The 13,955-nt window shown below is 36.8% G+C and overlaps 1 long non-coding RNA gene across 3 annotated transcripts in view; it reads right to left on the bottom strand.

Annotated features, from left to right (window-relative positions):
* LOC136833823 (uncharacterized) overlaps positions 1 to 13,955 on the bottom strand; it is a 34,070-nt gene that overhangs the window by 3,302 nt on the left and 16,813 nt on the right. For all 3 annotated transcript variants that reach the window (XR_010851597.1, XR_010851599.1, XR_010851598.1), the window contains one exon: positions 4,645 to 4,751. This is a non-coding gene — a long non-coding RNA (uncharacterized lncRNA). The remainder of the gene's footprint in view (positions 1 to 4,644; positions 4,752 to 13,955) is intronic.

Below are 13,955 nucleotides of genomic sequence, written 5' to 3'. Positions count from 1 at the left end.
TAGATGAAACTTATCCATATGTAACAAGCTCCACCAAGAGGTATCAAAATGCAGCTAGTATTACCGACTTGCAATTCAACATCCTCTGCTGTTCCAAGAATATGGACCTCTCATTAAAATGCTCTCGGCAGGTAAAGGACAGATAAAGGTATCAATGTATGTGAAAGACCTCTGCTGAAAACAACTTGTGAAAAGTGACAAACAAGAGACCAACTACCACCACGAACCACTATACCTAAAAGAGACAAATCTCTGGCATAACAGACATCCACACTGCGGAACAGTATTCCAATAAAGGAAGTACAAGGACCTAATACAGGTTGCATTGATTTTATCACTGTTATAAATAAATGAGGCTTTATAAACAATACCTAATTTTCGTGCAGCATTTTCTGAAACTTTCATTAGACTTCTCTGAAGTTAGATTTGAGTCAAAAGTTACACCTAGAATAGTTAAAGCTTCAGACTCATTCAGCAAAGTTCCATCTACCTGAAGGAGATGATGTGGTGGGAAATCTGTATTAGATCTGCTAATTAGTAGTGTTTTCATTTTAATGGAGTTCAGCCTCTTAAACACCTTACCCCCCGCCCCGACTGAAGAAAGGGCAGCTACATTTCTCATAAGTGGAGACTTTACTACACCCACAAGTGTTGCATCACTGGCATACTGAACAATCTTGTTTTCCAGGCCAACAACCATTATATTACCACTTGTATACATTAAAAATAACACTGCCCTGTGGAACTCCAGACAATAGGTCTTGGTTCACTAAAGATCCCGTTAACAGCAACTCGCCTACCTGTAAGGAAATCTTGAAGTAATCCTGAAATATATCCACCCACTCCATGATTCTTAAGTTTGTAAGTGCCTTGTGATTTACTAAATCGAAAGCAGCACCAAAATCTTTGAACTACTCTGCACTCAAAACCCTTATCAAGGTTCCCTTGCAAATGGCATGTTATGACTAAAAGAGCATTGCAGGTACCTAGCTGCTTCCTGTATGTATATTGACTACCAGCTAACAATCCTTTAGATTCCACATACTTATATAGTGGCTTAAAAATAAGTTTTTCAGCAACTTTGGAGAGCACAGGGAGAACAGAGATTGGCCTGTAGTTACTGCAGTCTGCAGATAAGCCATTCTTTGGAACTGGCACTGTATTACTAAGCTTGAGCTCATCCACAAAGATACTACGTCGACTTAAAAAGCTATAGAGTCTAGTAATCTTGGAAGACAACCCACTAAAACTTTTTAAAAGACAAAATGGAAGAGACCATCAAGATCTTCTCCACCTCAGCTATCAAGAATGTCCAGAATTTTCTTAACATCCCTGGAGCAAAATGCAAATTTTGTAAGAATAGTTTCAGGATGACAAGTATCAGGGAGAAGGCCTTCCTCAGCTGATTGCTTAGCTTCAAAAGCTCGATGAAGCAGTTCTGCCTTTTCCCTAGGGCCAGTAACCAATCTACCATCAACTGTTAGTAGTGATGGAATGGAAGAGAAGCCTGGCCCAACGATAGATGATGCCAATTTGGTCCACCACAGATGAGGCTGAGAAATTCTTTCAAGTTTCCTCTTCAAGGAATTTATTGTGATTTCTCCCAGTTGCATGATGAGTTCTACTCGCAGCACGGCGAGACTCAACAAAAATGGCGTATTTTCATTTGAACAATTTTGTCTCCATGCGCTGAACTGGGTCTGTTTGTCATGGTAGGCTCGTCTACATGCATCATCAAACCATGGCTGGTCATTTCTCCTAAATCTGATGACCTTTCTAGGGATATATCTTATTAAAATAGCCATTAGCATTTCATTTAACTTCTTATTGGAATCAGAATCTAATATAGCAACTGGTATATTAAATGCCTGACAAGCTTCAATAATGAGATCCCAATTGGCTGTGGATTTCAGCCAGACCATTTTTCCAAGGGTGGAAATAGTACTATACTGATTGACGGATATGTCCTTCTCAGTGACACAATGATTAGAAGTGCCTATATATTCACAGACCTTGGATTTCACAATGGCTAGAACATCTGTGAATATGAGGTCTAATCTATTACCAGAAATGTGCGTGGTTTCCTCAATCAGCTGGAAAAATTCGGATGATACACATAACTCAAGAGCAGACTGGCCATGTCGATCTGTGGAACTGTGCTTTGCACTACAGTCTCCACAAATAACGAATGAACCTTTTGAATCCTGTAACTGAGCCATACTCATCCTTTCCAAAAGACAGTCATATATAGAATCGTCGATATTTGGATTGTGGTAAACAGCAAATACGTAAACATTGCAGAACTTACTGAACGTTTTAAAACAAACAACTTCATGGCAACTATCACTCCAAATTTTCCCTGACAATAAACAGGTCGTCCAGACTTATTGTATACAACCATACCTTGCACATGTGGGATGCTACGACAATAAATAGAGTCAGGACCATCAAACCCCGGGATTAAAAACTCAACCTATGACCTGTTACTACTTACAAGAGTCTCAGATAAAAACATCAAATAGTAGTCATGGGCACAACTCTGGAGATCAAGAGAATTTGACCTTAAGCCTCCAATATTTAAGTAAAGTACTTTGTAATTTTTCTTACTGTAATGAGTAACAGGCCCAGGGTTCAGCTCAATGTCTCCCGTAAAGAATTAAAATTAACAACATAAAATCAGTATCAAAACTAATAAGACTCATAACAACAATAACATTGTAAAAATCAACAGAACAATACACAACAATACCATCAACAACACAGTATTTACATTATTTCCAAAATTCTGTTGAGAATATAAATAAACGTCACCATACTTCACTAAAAAAAATTGCCGGAAGCAACTGGTCAAAAAGGCGGGGCTGGCACACCTTGTAAGGCAAAAGAAATCCGCCAGGTTTGCCACAACTGGAGAAGGACAGTCAAGATGGATTCAGAAATAAAACACTCGGAAGGGAAAGACTAGGTCAAGACTAAGGCCCTTTCCTGATAATCCACCAAGCAACTCTTGCTTTCTCATCAGCCAGTCCTACACACTTTTCGGAAAAACGGGGAAGTGAAAAATAAAGAGGATAAATGCCTGATTGTACCCTCAGGCAAGGAAACTCAAACCCAAGACCATCGAAGGCCACGGTACAATGGCTTTGAAGGGTTGCCTACCAAGGCTAAAGGGGTTCCTTCTGCCCACTGGTTTGATTTTGTAGTGTCCTCTTTAAAGAGTTGCCTGCCAAGGCTGAAAAGTCTCTTCTACCCTAACATGTGTAGGCAGGGACGTCACACCCTGTGAAGTGAATGCTGCTAAGAAAAGCCACATTAACACATAGAGGAGTTGAATGATCTGACACTGATCAAATGCATTGAAAAGGAGTTCATAAGGATATTGAATGATATTACTTTGGTCAAATACACAGAAAATGGGTTCATAAGGATGCTGAACGACAGAACATTTGCCAAATGCACTGCAAAAGGAGTTCATAAGGATGTTGAATGATACGATAATGGTGAAATGCACTTAAAAAGAGCTCATAAATATGTTGAATGATATGACATTGGGCAAATGCACTGAAAAGGAGTTCATAAGGATGCTGAATGATATGAAATTGGTTATAAGCATTGAGAAAGATTTCATTAGGATACTGGAATGATATGATATTAGTTAAAATGATTGAAAATGAGTTCATACTGATGATCAATGATATGACATTGGTCAAATGCATTGAAAAGGAGTTAATAAAGATGCTGTATGCTATGAAACGGGTCAAATGTATTGAAAATGAATTTATAAAATGTCGAATGTATGCAAATCATTGACAAGCAGTTCATAAGGAAGTTGAATGATATGAAAACGGTCAAATGTACTGAAAATGAGTTCATAAGAATGTTGAATGGTATGACATTGGTAAAATGCATTGAAATGAAGTTCATCAAGGCGTTGAGTGATGTGGCATTGGTCAAACTGATTGAAAAGGAGTTCATGAGAATGTTGAATGATATGGCATTGGTCAAATGCACTGAAAAGGAATTCATTAGGATATGTTAATGATATAGCGGCGCATTGCATCGTGGTCATTTGTGCTGAAAAAGAGTTCATAAAGGTATTGAAAAGAGTTCATGAATAATATGACACTGGTAAAATGCGCTTAAAACGAGTTCTTAAAGATGCTGAATGATATGATATTGAAAATGGGTTCAGAAAGATTTTGTATGATCCAGGATTGGTTATATGCACTGAAAAGGATTTCATAAAGACGTTGTATGTTATGGCAACCCTTCGTCAAATGCACTAAAAAGGGAAATGAGTTACTGGATATAAAAGGTTTAGAAGAAACTCGGGCATTAGAAAGGTAAAACCATGTCGATCATCTGAGGAAGGTGTTCAGAGGCTAAAGTTGTTTAGCGTTAACGAAAAAATTTCTGAAACATTTCTAAGCTTCTACAGAAGTACACATTCCTGTGGCTCTGCTTTTTTAAATATTTCCAAACCATTTACTTTCATCATTTTGTTTTTTTCGCTGTTGACGCGTCATGGCTATCAGGGATTAATTCTTAAATACTTTTCTTTTTAGGTTACAATAACAGATAGGTAGACAGTGCCCTCTAGATGGCTAAAATGCTAAATACAAAACTAACAAATGAATACATTACTTGAGTAGAGAACTATTTTTATCCTCTGTGGTGGTGGTTTTAATCTGCTGGGCGGAAAATCCATGCTTCTTAACTAGAGTTCTGTTTATGATTACCAGTAGGCCTACCTGTGGAAATGTAACCATGTTAAGTTTTGTTCACAAAAATAACTTTTATATAACATTTTATTTTTAGCCTTCTTTTACGTTACAGGAAGTATATAAAATTTAGCAATGGCACTAAATGTACGGAAGGCTTTTTTTAACACTATACAAGTGTAGAATAAAACCATCTCGAGAAAGCAAATGCCAAGGCCTTATAAGGGGGAAGAAGATACCAGTAATAGGGCGGCTACTTGAAAATCTTCTTTTGATAATGAATAATATTGCCAAGGGCATATGGAACATAACTTTGCAAGCGTTCAAAGTATATAACCTGAATCATCATGCTCAAATTTTGGATATAACATAAAAATCGATGAAAAAGCAGTAAATCGGAACTTCTACAAAATGGGTAAAACAAATAAAAAGAGATACAGTTACTGACAAATGCAAAAAGAACTTTAAAAAAATAGCTAACGAAACATAAAAATACAATCTAAAAATACGTACGTAAAAATAAATATAAAAGAGAAAATGTAAACTGAAATTACATCAAATTAGCTTTGATGTAATTTCCCTTTTTAAGAATATCCCATTTATATAGAACACATTATTTTTCTTAATATTCTGAAAACCTTAGCAACATTTGGCCTTAAAAAATCCAACTTGGAAAATTATTACAATGGGTTGGTGCCTATGGCCTTTTTACATTTGAGGGCACATTTCATAATCAAACAGATGGAGTTGCAATAGGAAATCCCCTTGAACCTGTATAAGCAGATGGTTTTATGGTTTATTATGCAAAAATTTGGTTACCTGAATGCCCTTAAGTTTTCAAATTTCTGTTTTATCGTTGGTATGTAGATAATACTTTCCTTGTCATGAAGAAACTTTCACATATGCACTATTGTACTTTATAAATATTCTAATCCTCGTCCCCTAATCTTTCTTTCACTTGTGAAAGGTAATGGGATAATAGGTAGCCCACTTTTGGATGTAGCCTACAGACATACAAAAAGAAAGGTCCATTGGAAAACTCCGTTCACAGGGAAAGTAATTTTATATAGGCTTGGGATTTAATTACCTCAGTTTTCTCCAAAGTTATATAAATTCAACTCAGTACGTACTGTGATAATTAGACCTTACAATGTTTGTTCCGATTTTAAACTTTTCATCAAGACGATTTTCCTCCAAAATGACTTTACCTACAACTTTTACTCAACTTTTCTATTTTGCAAAATTCTGAAGTGTTTTCCAAATGAGATGTTTCGTCCCAGGGCGATATACATTACTGCTAATAAAGATTACACACATCAGATTACCTTACCTAGGTCACAATAGCTATAAGGTCCGAAAAAAGTTACAAGAAATACTTATACGCAAGTTTTGTTAAATTAAGTTTCAATTTACCCTTCACTGTTGGATCACTACTAAGCGAAACACCTATTTTTTCTGCAGATCTAAATTCCAGTGCCGTTTATCTGTTTACTTGTTCGCAGTGTGGTCTGCTATTGTGGGGAGACAATTCACGCTGGGTCGAACAATCTGGAACACAGGTCTCTGTGAGAACAAGGTTTCCTCTTTCAAAGTCACCATTTTCAGCCATAAAAGAACACACTTTAGCATAAGACCATCCGTTCAATGACCTGGATTTTGAAGCACTGCCTCTCTGTACAAACAGACAACCTCCTAATTACAGAGTCCTTGATCTCAGAGAAGATGAAACCGGTACTTAATAACTTGTACTGTATACATTCAGGATTATTTTATTTGCTTTTATTAGGTACATAAAGGACAATAACCATTTTACTTTGTATTTACTAGTTTTAATTTACATTTTCTCTTCTCTTTGTATTTGGACTTTTACTCTTGTATTTTCCTATTCCTCTAATATTTTATTTACCATTTTAAGTTCACTTTGCATTGTCAGCTCTGATATCCATTCTTATTTGTTTTACCCATTTTGTTAAGTTTTAGTAAGAAATCATTTTACTGTATTTTCTTAAATTTTTAGTTTCGTCAATAATTTCAACCCGATGATGAGGATATATTTGCATAATATATAGTTGTATAATAAGTGACTTCAGTTGCAGGTACAGTAGCTACGTTTTGTTTTTTCTGTGGTTGGTCATAAACAATAAATATAAAATCTGATTATTTTACCTCAAATAGTAACGTCATTGGCCTATGTGAAACAAAAAATGACAAAGTGAAACAGCAATAATACCACTAAGAAAGTCTTAGAGGCAGAGTTTTAAAAATTACTAATGTCTACCATTAAAATTTCCCGTTTTCTACAATTCAAAAATGTAAGAAAACGATACTACCGTAAACCCTTACGGTAACCATAAGGGTAAAATTGGTTGTTTGGACACATTTTGCGTTTATTACTTAATTTCCCTCTCCCCCCCTCTTTCCCAGAAACTTCAAATATTATGTATGTTATTCCTCGGTGAACGGAGATATTGTTGCATCGCCTCTTATGGCTTGGAAAGCGTTTACAAAGTATGATGAATTAATGGTAAAACCCATAAATTCTTATCTGATTATACACTGCAAATCTCTGAATAAATTATTCAATAAATAAACGTTATATTGGTGTTGTTACATTTGCTGGTATTATCTCACCTTTAATCCCCAACTCTTTATTGGAGTTCTGTGCTCTTATATCTGCTTAATGTACACAAAACAAAAACCATACTAAAATCTATCTAAGGTTCACCGTTACCAGCATATTTGTCGTCTTTCAATATTTTTTAACATTTATTCTTCAAGGGCACCCCTGGTGATAGTACTGGTATTGAAATGTTAGGGCCAAAACTACTGTCATGCCAATATACTGTGGTGTTGCATGTAACGTAATATTGTCATGTATAATATAAATAGAGTATTGAATCCTACACACAGGCACCGATCCTAAGTTCTACCTCATGCATCTAGGATAAGATTCCTTATTACGATGCTCATATGATTGCTATGATCCTATTACATGCGCTCATATATTTTGTATACTCTTGCTAACCCCTACGACATTAAGTTCTGCAATAAAGAACTCATTTGAAAAAAATGCGTAATTAATCGAAACACATCTTCGACCTAAGACGACGAAAGATGGGACGTCACCTCACACATTAAAAGACCATCATTTACTCTTTCACGTGTAAGAGTGAAGACTTGTATTGTGTGGATTGTATGTCAATGAACATATACCAAAAACTGGCGACGTGCGGAGACGAATCCGGCAAACAAATGGGGCACTCTTAAGACCGAAGGCAATCACCCTAAGTCGAAGACAGTCACAACTGGATGCCTTCATCACCCTCGAACCAGCAGTCATCAAGCGCTGCACCATGTCGGGAGCGCCTAAAGGACAAATAGGTTGGTTCAGAGAGTAAAAAGGGCTCAAGGTAGGTCTGTGCAAGTATAGCCTACACACCGGGTATGGCCTACGAAGCTATAGCCTGATTTATATATATATAGATTTTAGGCATACATGCCAAGCACTGCGGCAACTAAGGCCATTCAGTGCTGAAGCGGAAATTGACAGTAAAAGTTTGAAAGGTGTAACAGGAGGAAAACTTCGCAGTTGCACTATGAATCAATTGGTAGGAGATGGTGGACAGAATGATGGAAGGAAGGGAATATGAACGGAGGTGCAGTAAAAGGAATGAAAGCAATTGCAGCTAGGGGCCGAAGGGACGCTGCAAAGTCCATTAAGTAATGCCTACATAGCACCGCATGAGGTGCACTGCCGGCGCTATCCCCCTACAGGGAGCCGCAGCCTGAGAAAAATAAAGCATTCAAGGTAGGAGTTTTGCAAGCAACAAAAGTGTGCAATGTATGGAAAAACTGGCTTAGCCTAGACTGAATTTTATACAGGATTCAACTAGTTTAGATTTAACAGAATCTAATATAGGCTAGCCTAGGTCAAACTACTTCCAAGAGCCTATGTCAAAGCTCCCAGTGGTAGCCTAACCCATACTTCCAAGTGCTTAGCCCAACCCAAAATCCCCAGTACCTCACAGCAAACATGCCGCTAGATATCAAAGGTCTAGACGGCTTTACTATCGATGATGATCCTAAATCAGTGGGTACAAGATGGAAAAAGTGGATAGGCAGTTTCAGGTTTAACTAGGAGCACTAGGGAAAAATTAATGAAAAGCAACAGAAAGCTTTATTACTTCATACTGCAAGTCTGGAAGTTCGAGAAGTATACAACACATTGAATCTAACAGATGGTTCACTGCTGGACACAATTGAAGGGCTCACAAAATATTTTGCTCCTCAAACCAATAAATACTTATATCGTCATCAGTTCACACAAGCATCACAGAAACCAGGTGAGACAATAGACTCTCTTGTGACTAGGATGAAAAAAAATTAGCTGTGACTTGTGAATTTGTTGATCTAGAAGAGAGGCTAACAGAGCGAGTTATAGAAAGGAGTAACTCACAAGAGCTATAAAAGAAATTACTACAAGAAAGCTAACGTTGCAAAGTTCCAGGAAATAGCGAGAGCTTTAGAAACGGCTAATTACCAATAAAGTGTCATTGTAGGTAAGAATCATAATGACAGCAGTAGCCAGGTAAGTAAAGTAGCATATAAAAAGATGTACCAACATGCAAAAATGGGCAAACATATCAAACAAGTAAGCCTAGCCTTGGTATATCCAAGTATAACGAAGGCAAACCTGCTGCGTACTCACAGAAAAATCAGTCACTTACGCACATAAAAACTCTAAAAGAAGTCATGCTATAGATGTGGTAGATAGGATCATTATAGCAATGATTGGGATAAGTGGCCAGCGTCAGATAAGACATTAAAAACGCATTTATCAAGTCTCTAAAAGGGATAGATGTGGCCATTATAGCAATGATCGATATGGCCAGCGTGCAATATCTGCAACAAACGTGGTCATTTATCAAGTTAATGTAGATTTGCTAAGCAAAAGACCACTAAACAAATCAATACAACCGTAAATTCAGATGACGGCTCTAGCACAAATGAAGAAAGTGCACATATGACAGCTTTAGTAGAATTTGCATTTCTTATTAATTCTGTGAAGAAAGATGCACAGGAACGTCTTATGGCTCAAATAGAAATAAATGCAAAGTTCACACCCATGTAGAGAGACACAGCTGCAGATGTGACAATTTCTGAAAGAGTTGCACAAACGATACCTAACCTAGTGATGAAGCTTCAGACAAGATGCTCAAGAGTTACAATGGTACAAACATGTAAGTAGTTGGCTCATCACACGTTAAAGTACAGTACAATGATCAAGAAATAGGCGAGTTACCATTGACGTAGTTAAAGGTAAAGGACAAACCTTATTGGGCCTAGATTGGTTAACATGTTTGAATTAAAACTGGCCTAGTATCCTAGGGGTTACAGGTACAAAACATGAACCAACAGAAGGAATTTCAGTACATAACCTTTTAACACATTACTAAGAAGCCTCTGAAGACAGAGTAGGTACTGTAAAGAGTGCACAAGCAGTCTTGGTTTTGAAGGAGAATGCCACTCCTAGATTTTTGCTCCAAAACCAGTTCCATAAAGCCCAAAACGGCTGCAAACTGAAATTAGAAGGGTACAAACAAAGGTTCTGGGAAAAGGTAGATTATTCAGATTGGGCTACACCATTATTTCCGATTGTTAAAGACAACGATCGTTATGTGGAGATTACAAGGTAACACTAAATCCACAACTGCAAGTAGCTCAACATCCATTGCCAAATCCCAAGACATGTTTGCAACTTTGTCAGGATGTGTTATATTTTCAAAGATAGATCTAAGTCAACTGCCAGAATTTATGTTTTGTAGCCAGGTGTTGATAGGGATATTGAAAATTGGTTAAGAAGCAAAGGAATTCAGCATTGCAACAAAAATAATTCAAAACCAACAAGAATGTAAATCTATGGAATTACCAAGATATCCATGGCAACGTACAAATAGATTTGGCAGGTCCATTTTTAGGATACTTATGTCTGATATTAGTTTATGCAAATAGTAAGTGGCCAGAAGTTATACCAATGCAAACAACATCATTGGTAGTAACTATAAGATCATTCATGTCAATCTTCGCAACACATGGTTTGCCTGAGAGAATAGTGACAGACAATGGTCCACGACATATATTATCAGCAACATACCATCCAGCAACAAATGGTGAAGCAGAAAGATTTGTTCAAAGTTTCATACATGATAATGAAGTGTAGACAAGCAAACTCTGGTAATGTAGCATCTCATATTGCAAAGTTCCTATTATCCTAGAGAACAATCGTGCATAGCATTACGGGTGTCACACCGTCATATTTGTCGATGGGGAGGAGGATTAGGAATAAGTTAAATTTTATGAAACCCAGTTTGTAGTCAGTTAGAACAGAAAGGTTATGATCAAGTAAAAAAACTTTCTGGGGTAAGACATTTGACTCCAAGTCATGTCATGGTAAGGTCATACATCAGAGAAATGGGTACAAGGAGAAATTACCAGGAAGATAGGAAATTTACATTATGATGTTAATGTCGGTGGAAAGACTGTAAAGCGTTGATCAATTGCAGTCATTCAGTACAAATCATGCAGAAGTACAGGTTTAAAATACCTCAGACTTAATTAAGTCAGATGTGCAAACTGCTCACAAAGACGTTGAACCACCAATTGCAAATAGAGGAAAATCTTGCACAAACTCACAACACATCTCCAGCATTCCCTACCAGAATGAGTGGAGGAAAACCTCCTGAAGGATTAGATTTCCAAGTGTTGAGAAACAGTTGTGTTTCTTAGTCATCGGTAAAGGGGGCGGAGACGTATGTACGTAAGATGCCTTATGCAACGACGCATGTAACAAGCGTGGGAGCGTAATATTGTAATGTATCTTCTTCTTCTTTCGGCCTTATTAATCCCACTGTATAGCAGGGTAGGCCGAAATAATTGTGATGCATAAGTATGGCCAGTTATTATTGTGTTTAGAATTGAATCCGACACACAGGCTTCGATCCTAAGTTCTACCTCATGCATGTAGGATAAGATTTCTTATTACGATGTTCATATGTTTGCTATGGACCCATTATATACGCTCATATTTTGTATACTCTTGCTACCCCTACAACATTAAGTTCTGCAATAAAGAACGCATTTGAAAAAATCGTGTAGTTAATCCAAAAACATCTTCGACCTAAGACGACGAAAGATGGAACGTCACCTCACACATTAAAAGACCATCATTTACTCTTCCACAGGTAAGAGTGAAGACTTGTATTGTGTGGGTTATATGTCAATTAACATATACCACAACTGCGAGAATAATGTTGAAATAGTTGTTGGGAGAGGGTGGAAAGTAAGATAGAAGATAAGAGAATATGAAAGGAGGTACAGTAAAACGAAGGGACGCTGCAAAAAACCTCAAGTAATGCCTAAATGCCTACAGTACACCGCGTGAAGTGCGCTAACGGTACTTACCCCTTGGGGTGGGGGGGTCAAGTGATATTTTTACGATGTTACATTTTTGTATTCCACCGAAGCCCTTCCTCTAAGCAATTCGTGTACATTGTTGTACCAAACACGTATCTCAAAAATGCTTATACATTTCCTGTTATTCAGTAAAATATGTTTCTATCTCCACTGAGTACTAAAAAAATTTAAAGATCAAAGTACACTATCATCGCCTCCAATACACCAAAGGGCTTCTGTGAAATTCTATGAAGATGAAAGCAGTTATACAGTTTACTACTACACCATTTACGACTACCAATATTTTCTTGAAATGGAAGAGATATGATGTTATTTCGAAAGACTTCGTAATCGACATATCCTGGATGTAGGTCGACAATTAAAACAATTTCCTCCATGTATTTATCGGCAGACTAACATTGCGGCAAGAGAGAGAGAGAAACATTAAAACAGAGAGAGAGAAACATTAAAACCATACAACTGATATAACGTAAAACATGTGAACATCGGAGCTTGGCAGCTATCAGTAATCATATCCTATTATATGAGGTGGAACAGAATCATAATCTGAGATATTTAAAATAGGATTCAATGCTAAATACGAGCATACATTGCAAAACTTAGGTCTGAACGTGTTCATATGAGGTTTCCGGCGGTAAGGAATAACAATATATCTTGCACCTGCATACGCGAGATGAATCACAGGCTCTTTTCCCTTTATTTGTTGCTGAACAAATTGTTTCCCAAAACTTATAAATCTAATCAATCACAAGGCGTCCCTCTACTCGTTCTTATTCTACTGTATTGGGGCATACTCCTGGTATGTTCCCAGCTGAGAAGTTTGTATATTTGGCTTAATTTACTCTGAAGAACTTGACTCTTCTGTATCTGTATGATTTGTAATTGGTTTCAAGTGATCAACATTACGTTTTACGTTCCACGAACTTTCACATCATAGCGTAGATCACCTATCTTCCTGATAATCTCTTCTGGTAACCATTTCTCAGAGGCATCGTGTAACCTTACCATGACATGGAATGAATGAGTGAAATGTCTTACTTTTCTGCATGTGCATAATATTTCTCTTGTAACTAATTCTACAAACTGGGATACATAAAATCCTAATTCTCCTCCTCATCATCTAGTTTGATGGCAATACGCAGTAGTGCTGTTTACTTTGTTTATAGCACCGTAGTGCTGTGTTCAGTTGTTCTACAGGATAGTAAGAACTGTACTTGTCTTTGCAAGTAAAGAGAGAGCAGGTCAAGAACAACCATATTTCATTTGCGACGCGTTTCTTTGTTTCTTCATAACAGCATTCTCAAGCTTAAAACAAATTACAGTTTTCATATAGTTAAAGGAGTATACATATATATATATATATATATATATATATATATATATATATATATATATATATATATGTATATGTATATATATATATATATATAAATAATTATATATATTTTTACGATTTAACCTGGGAAATGCTTACTATGACCTAGTTATATACTCTAAATGAATGATTTCGTTACTTAGCTCTATTTTTATATTACATCTGAGTCGCGGGTTCAGGAAATCGTAAAACAAGGAAAAAATGGGGGGGATTTTATCTGAGCTATGGGCTCTACTCACAAGGAATTTGTAAGTAAACACATTAGGTAAGTTTAAAATTACGTGTATTTACAGGAAATGAAATATCAGAAGATGATTTGGACTAATCAGTATGCAAGGCCTGAGAGGTTAATTATAACTGGGAAAACTTGAAAATATACCTGTCAG

This window comes from Macrobrachium rosenbergii, chromosome 52 (assembly GCF_040412425.1).
Source record: "Macrobrachium rosenbergii isolate ZJJX-2024 chromosome 52, ASM4041242v1, whole genome shotgun sequence".
Lineage (NCBI taxonomy): Eukaryota > Metazoa > Arthropoda > Malacostraca > Decapoda > Palaemonidae > Macrobrachium > Macrobrachium rosenbergii.
Note: the sequence above shows the minus strand (reverse complement) of the source record. Positions and strands in the feature narration are given on the sequence as shown.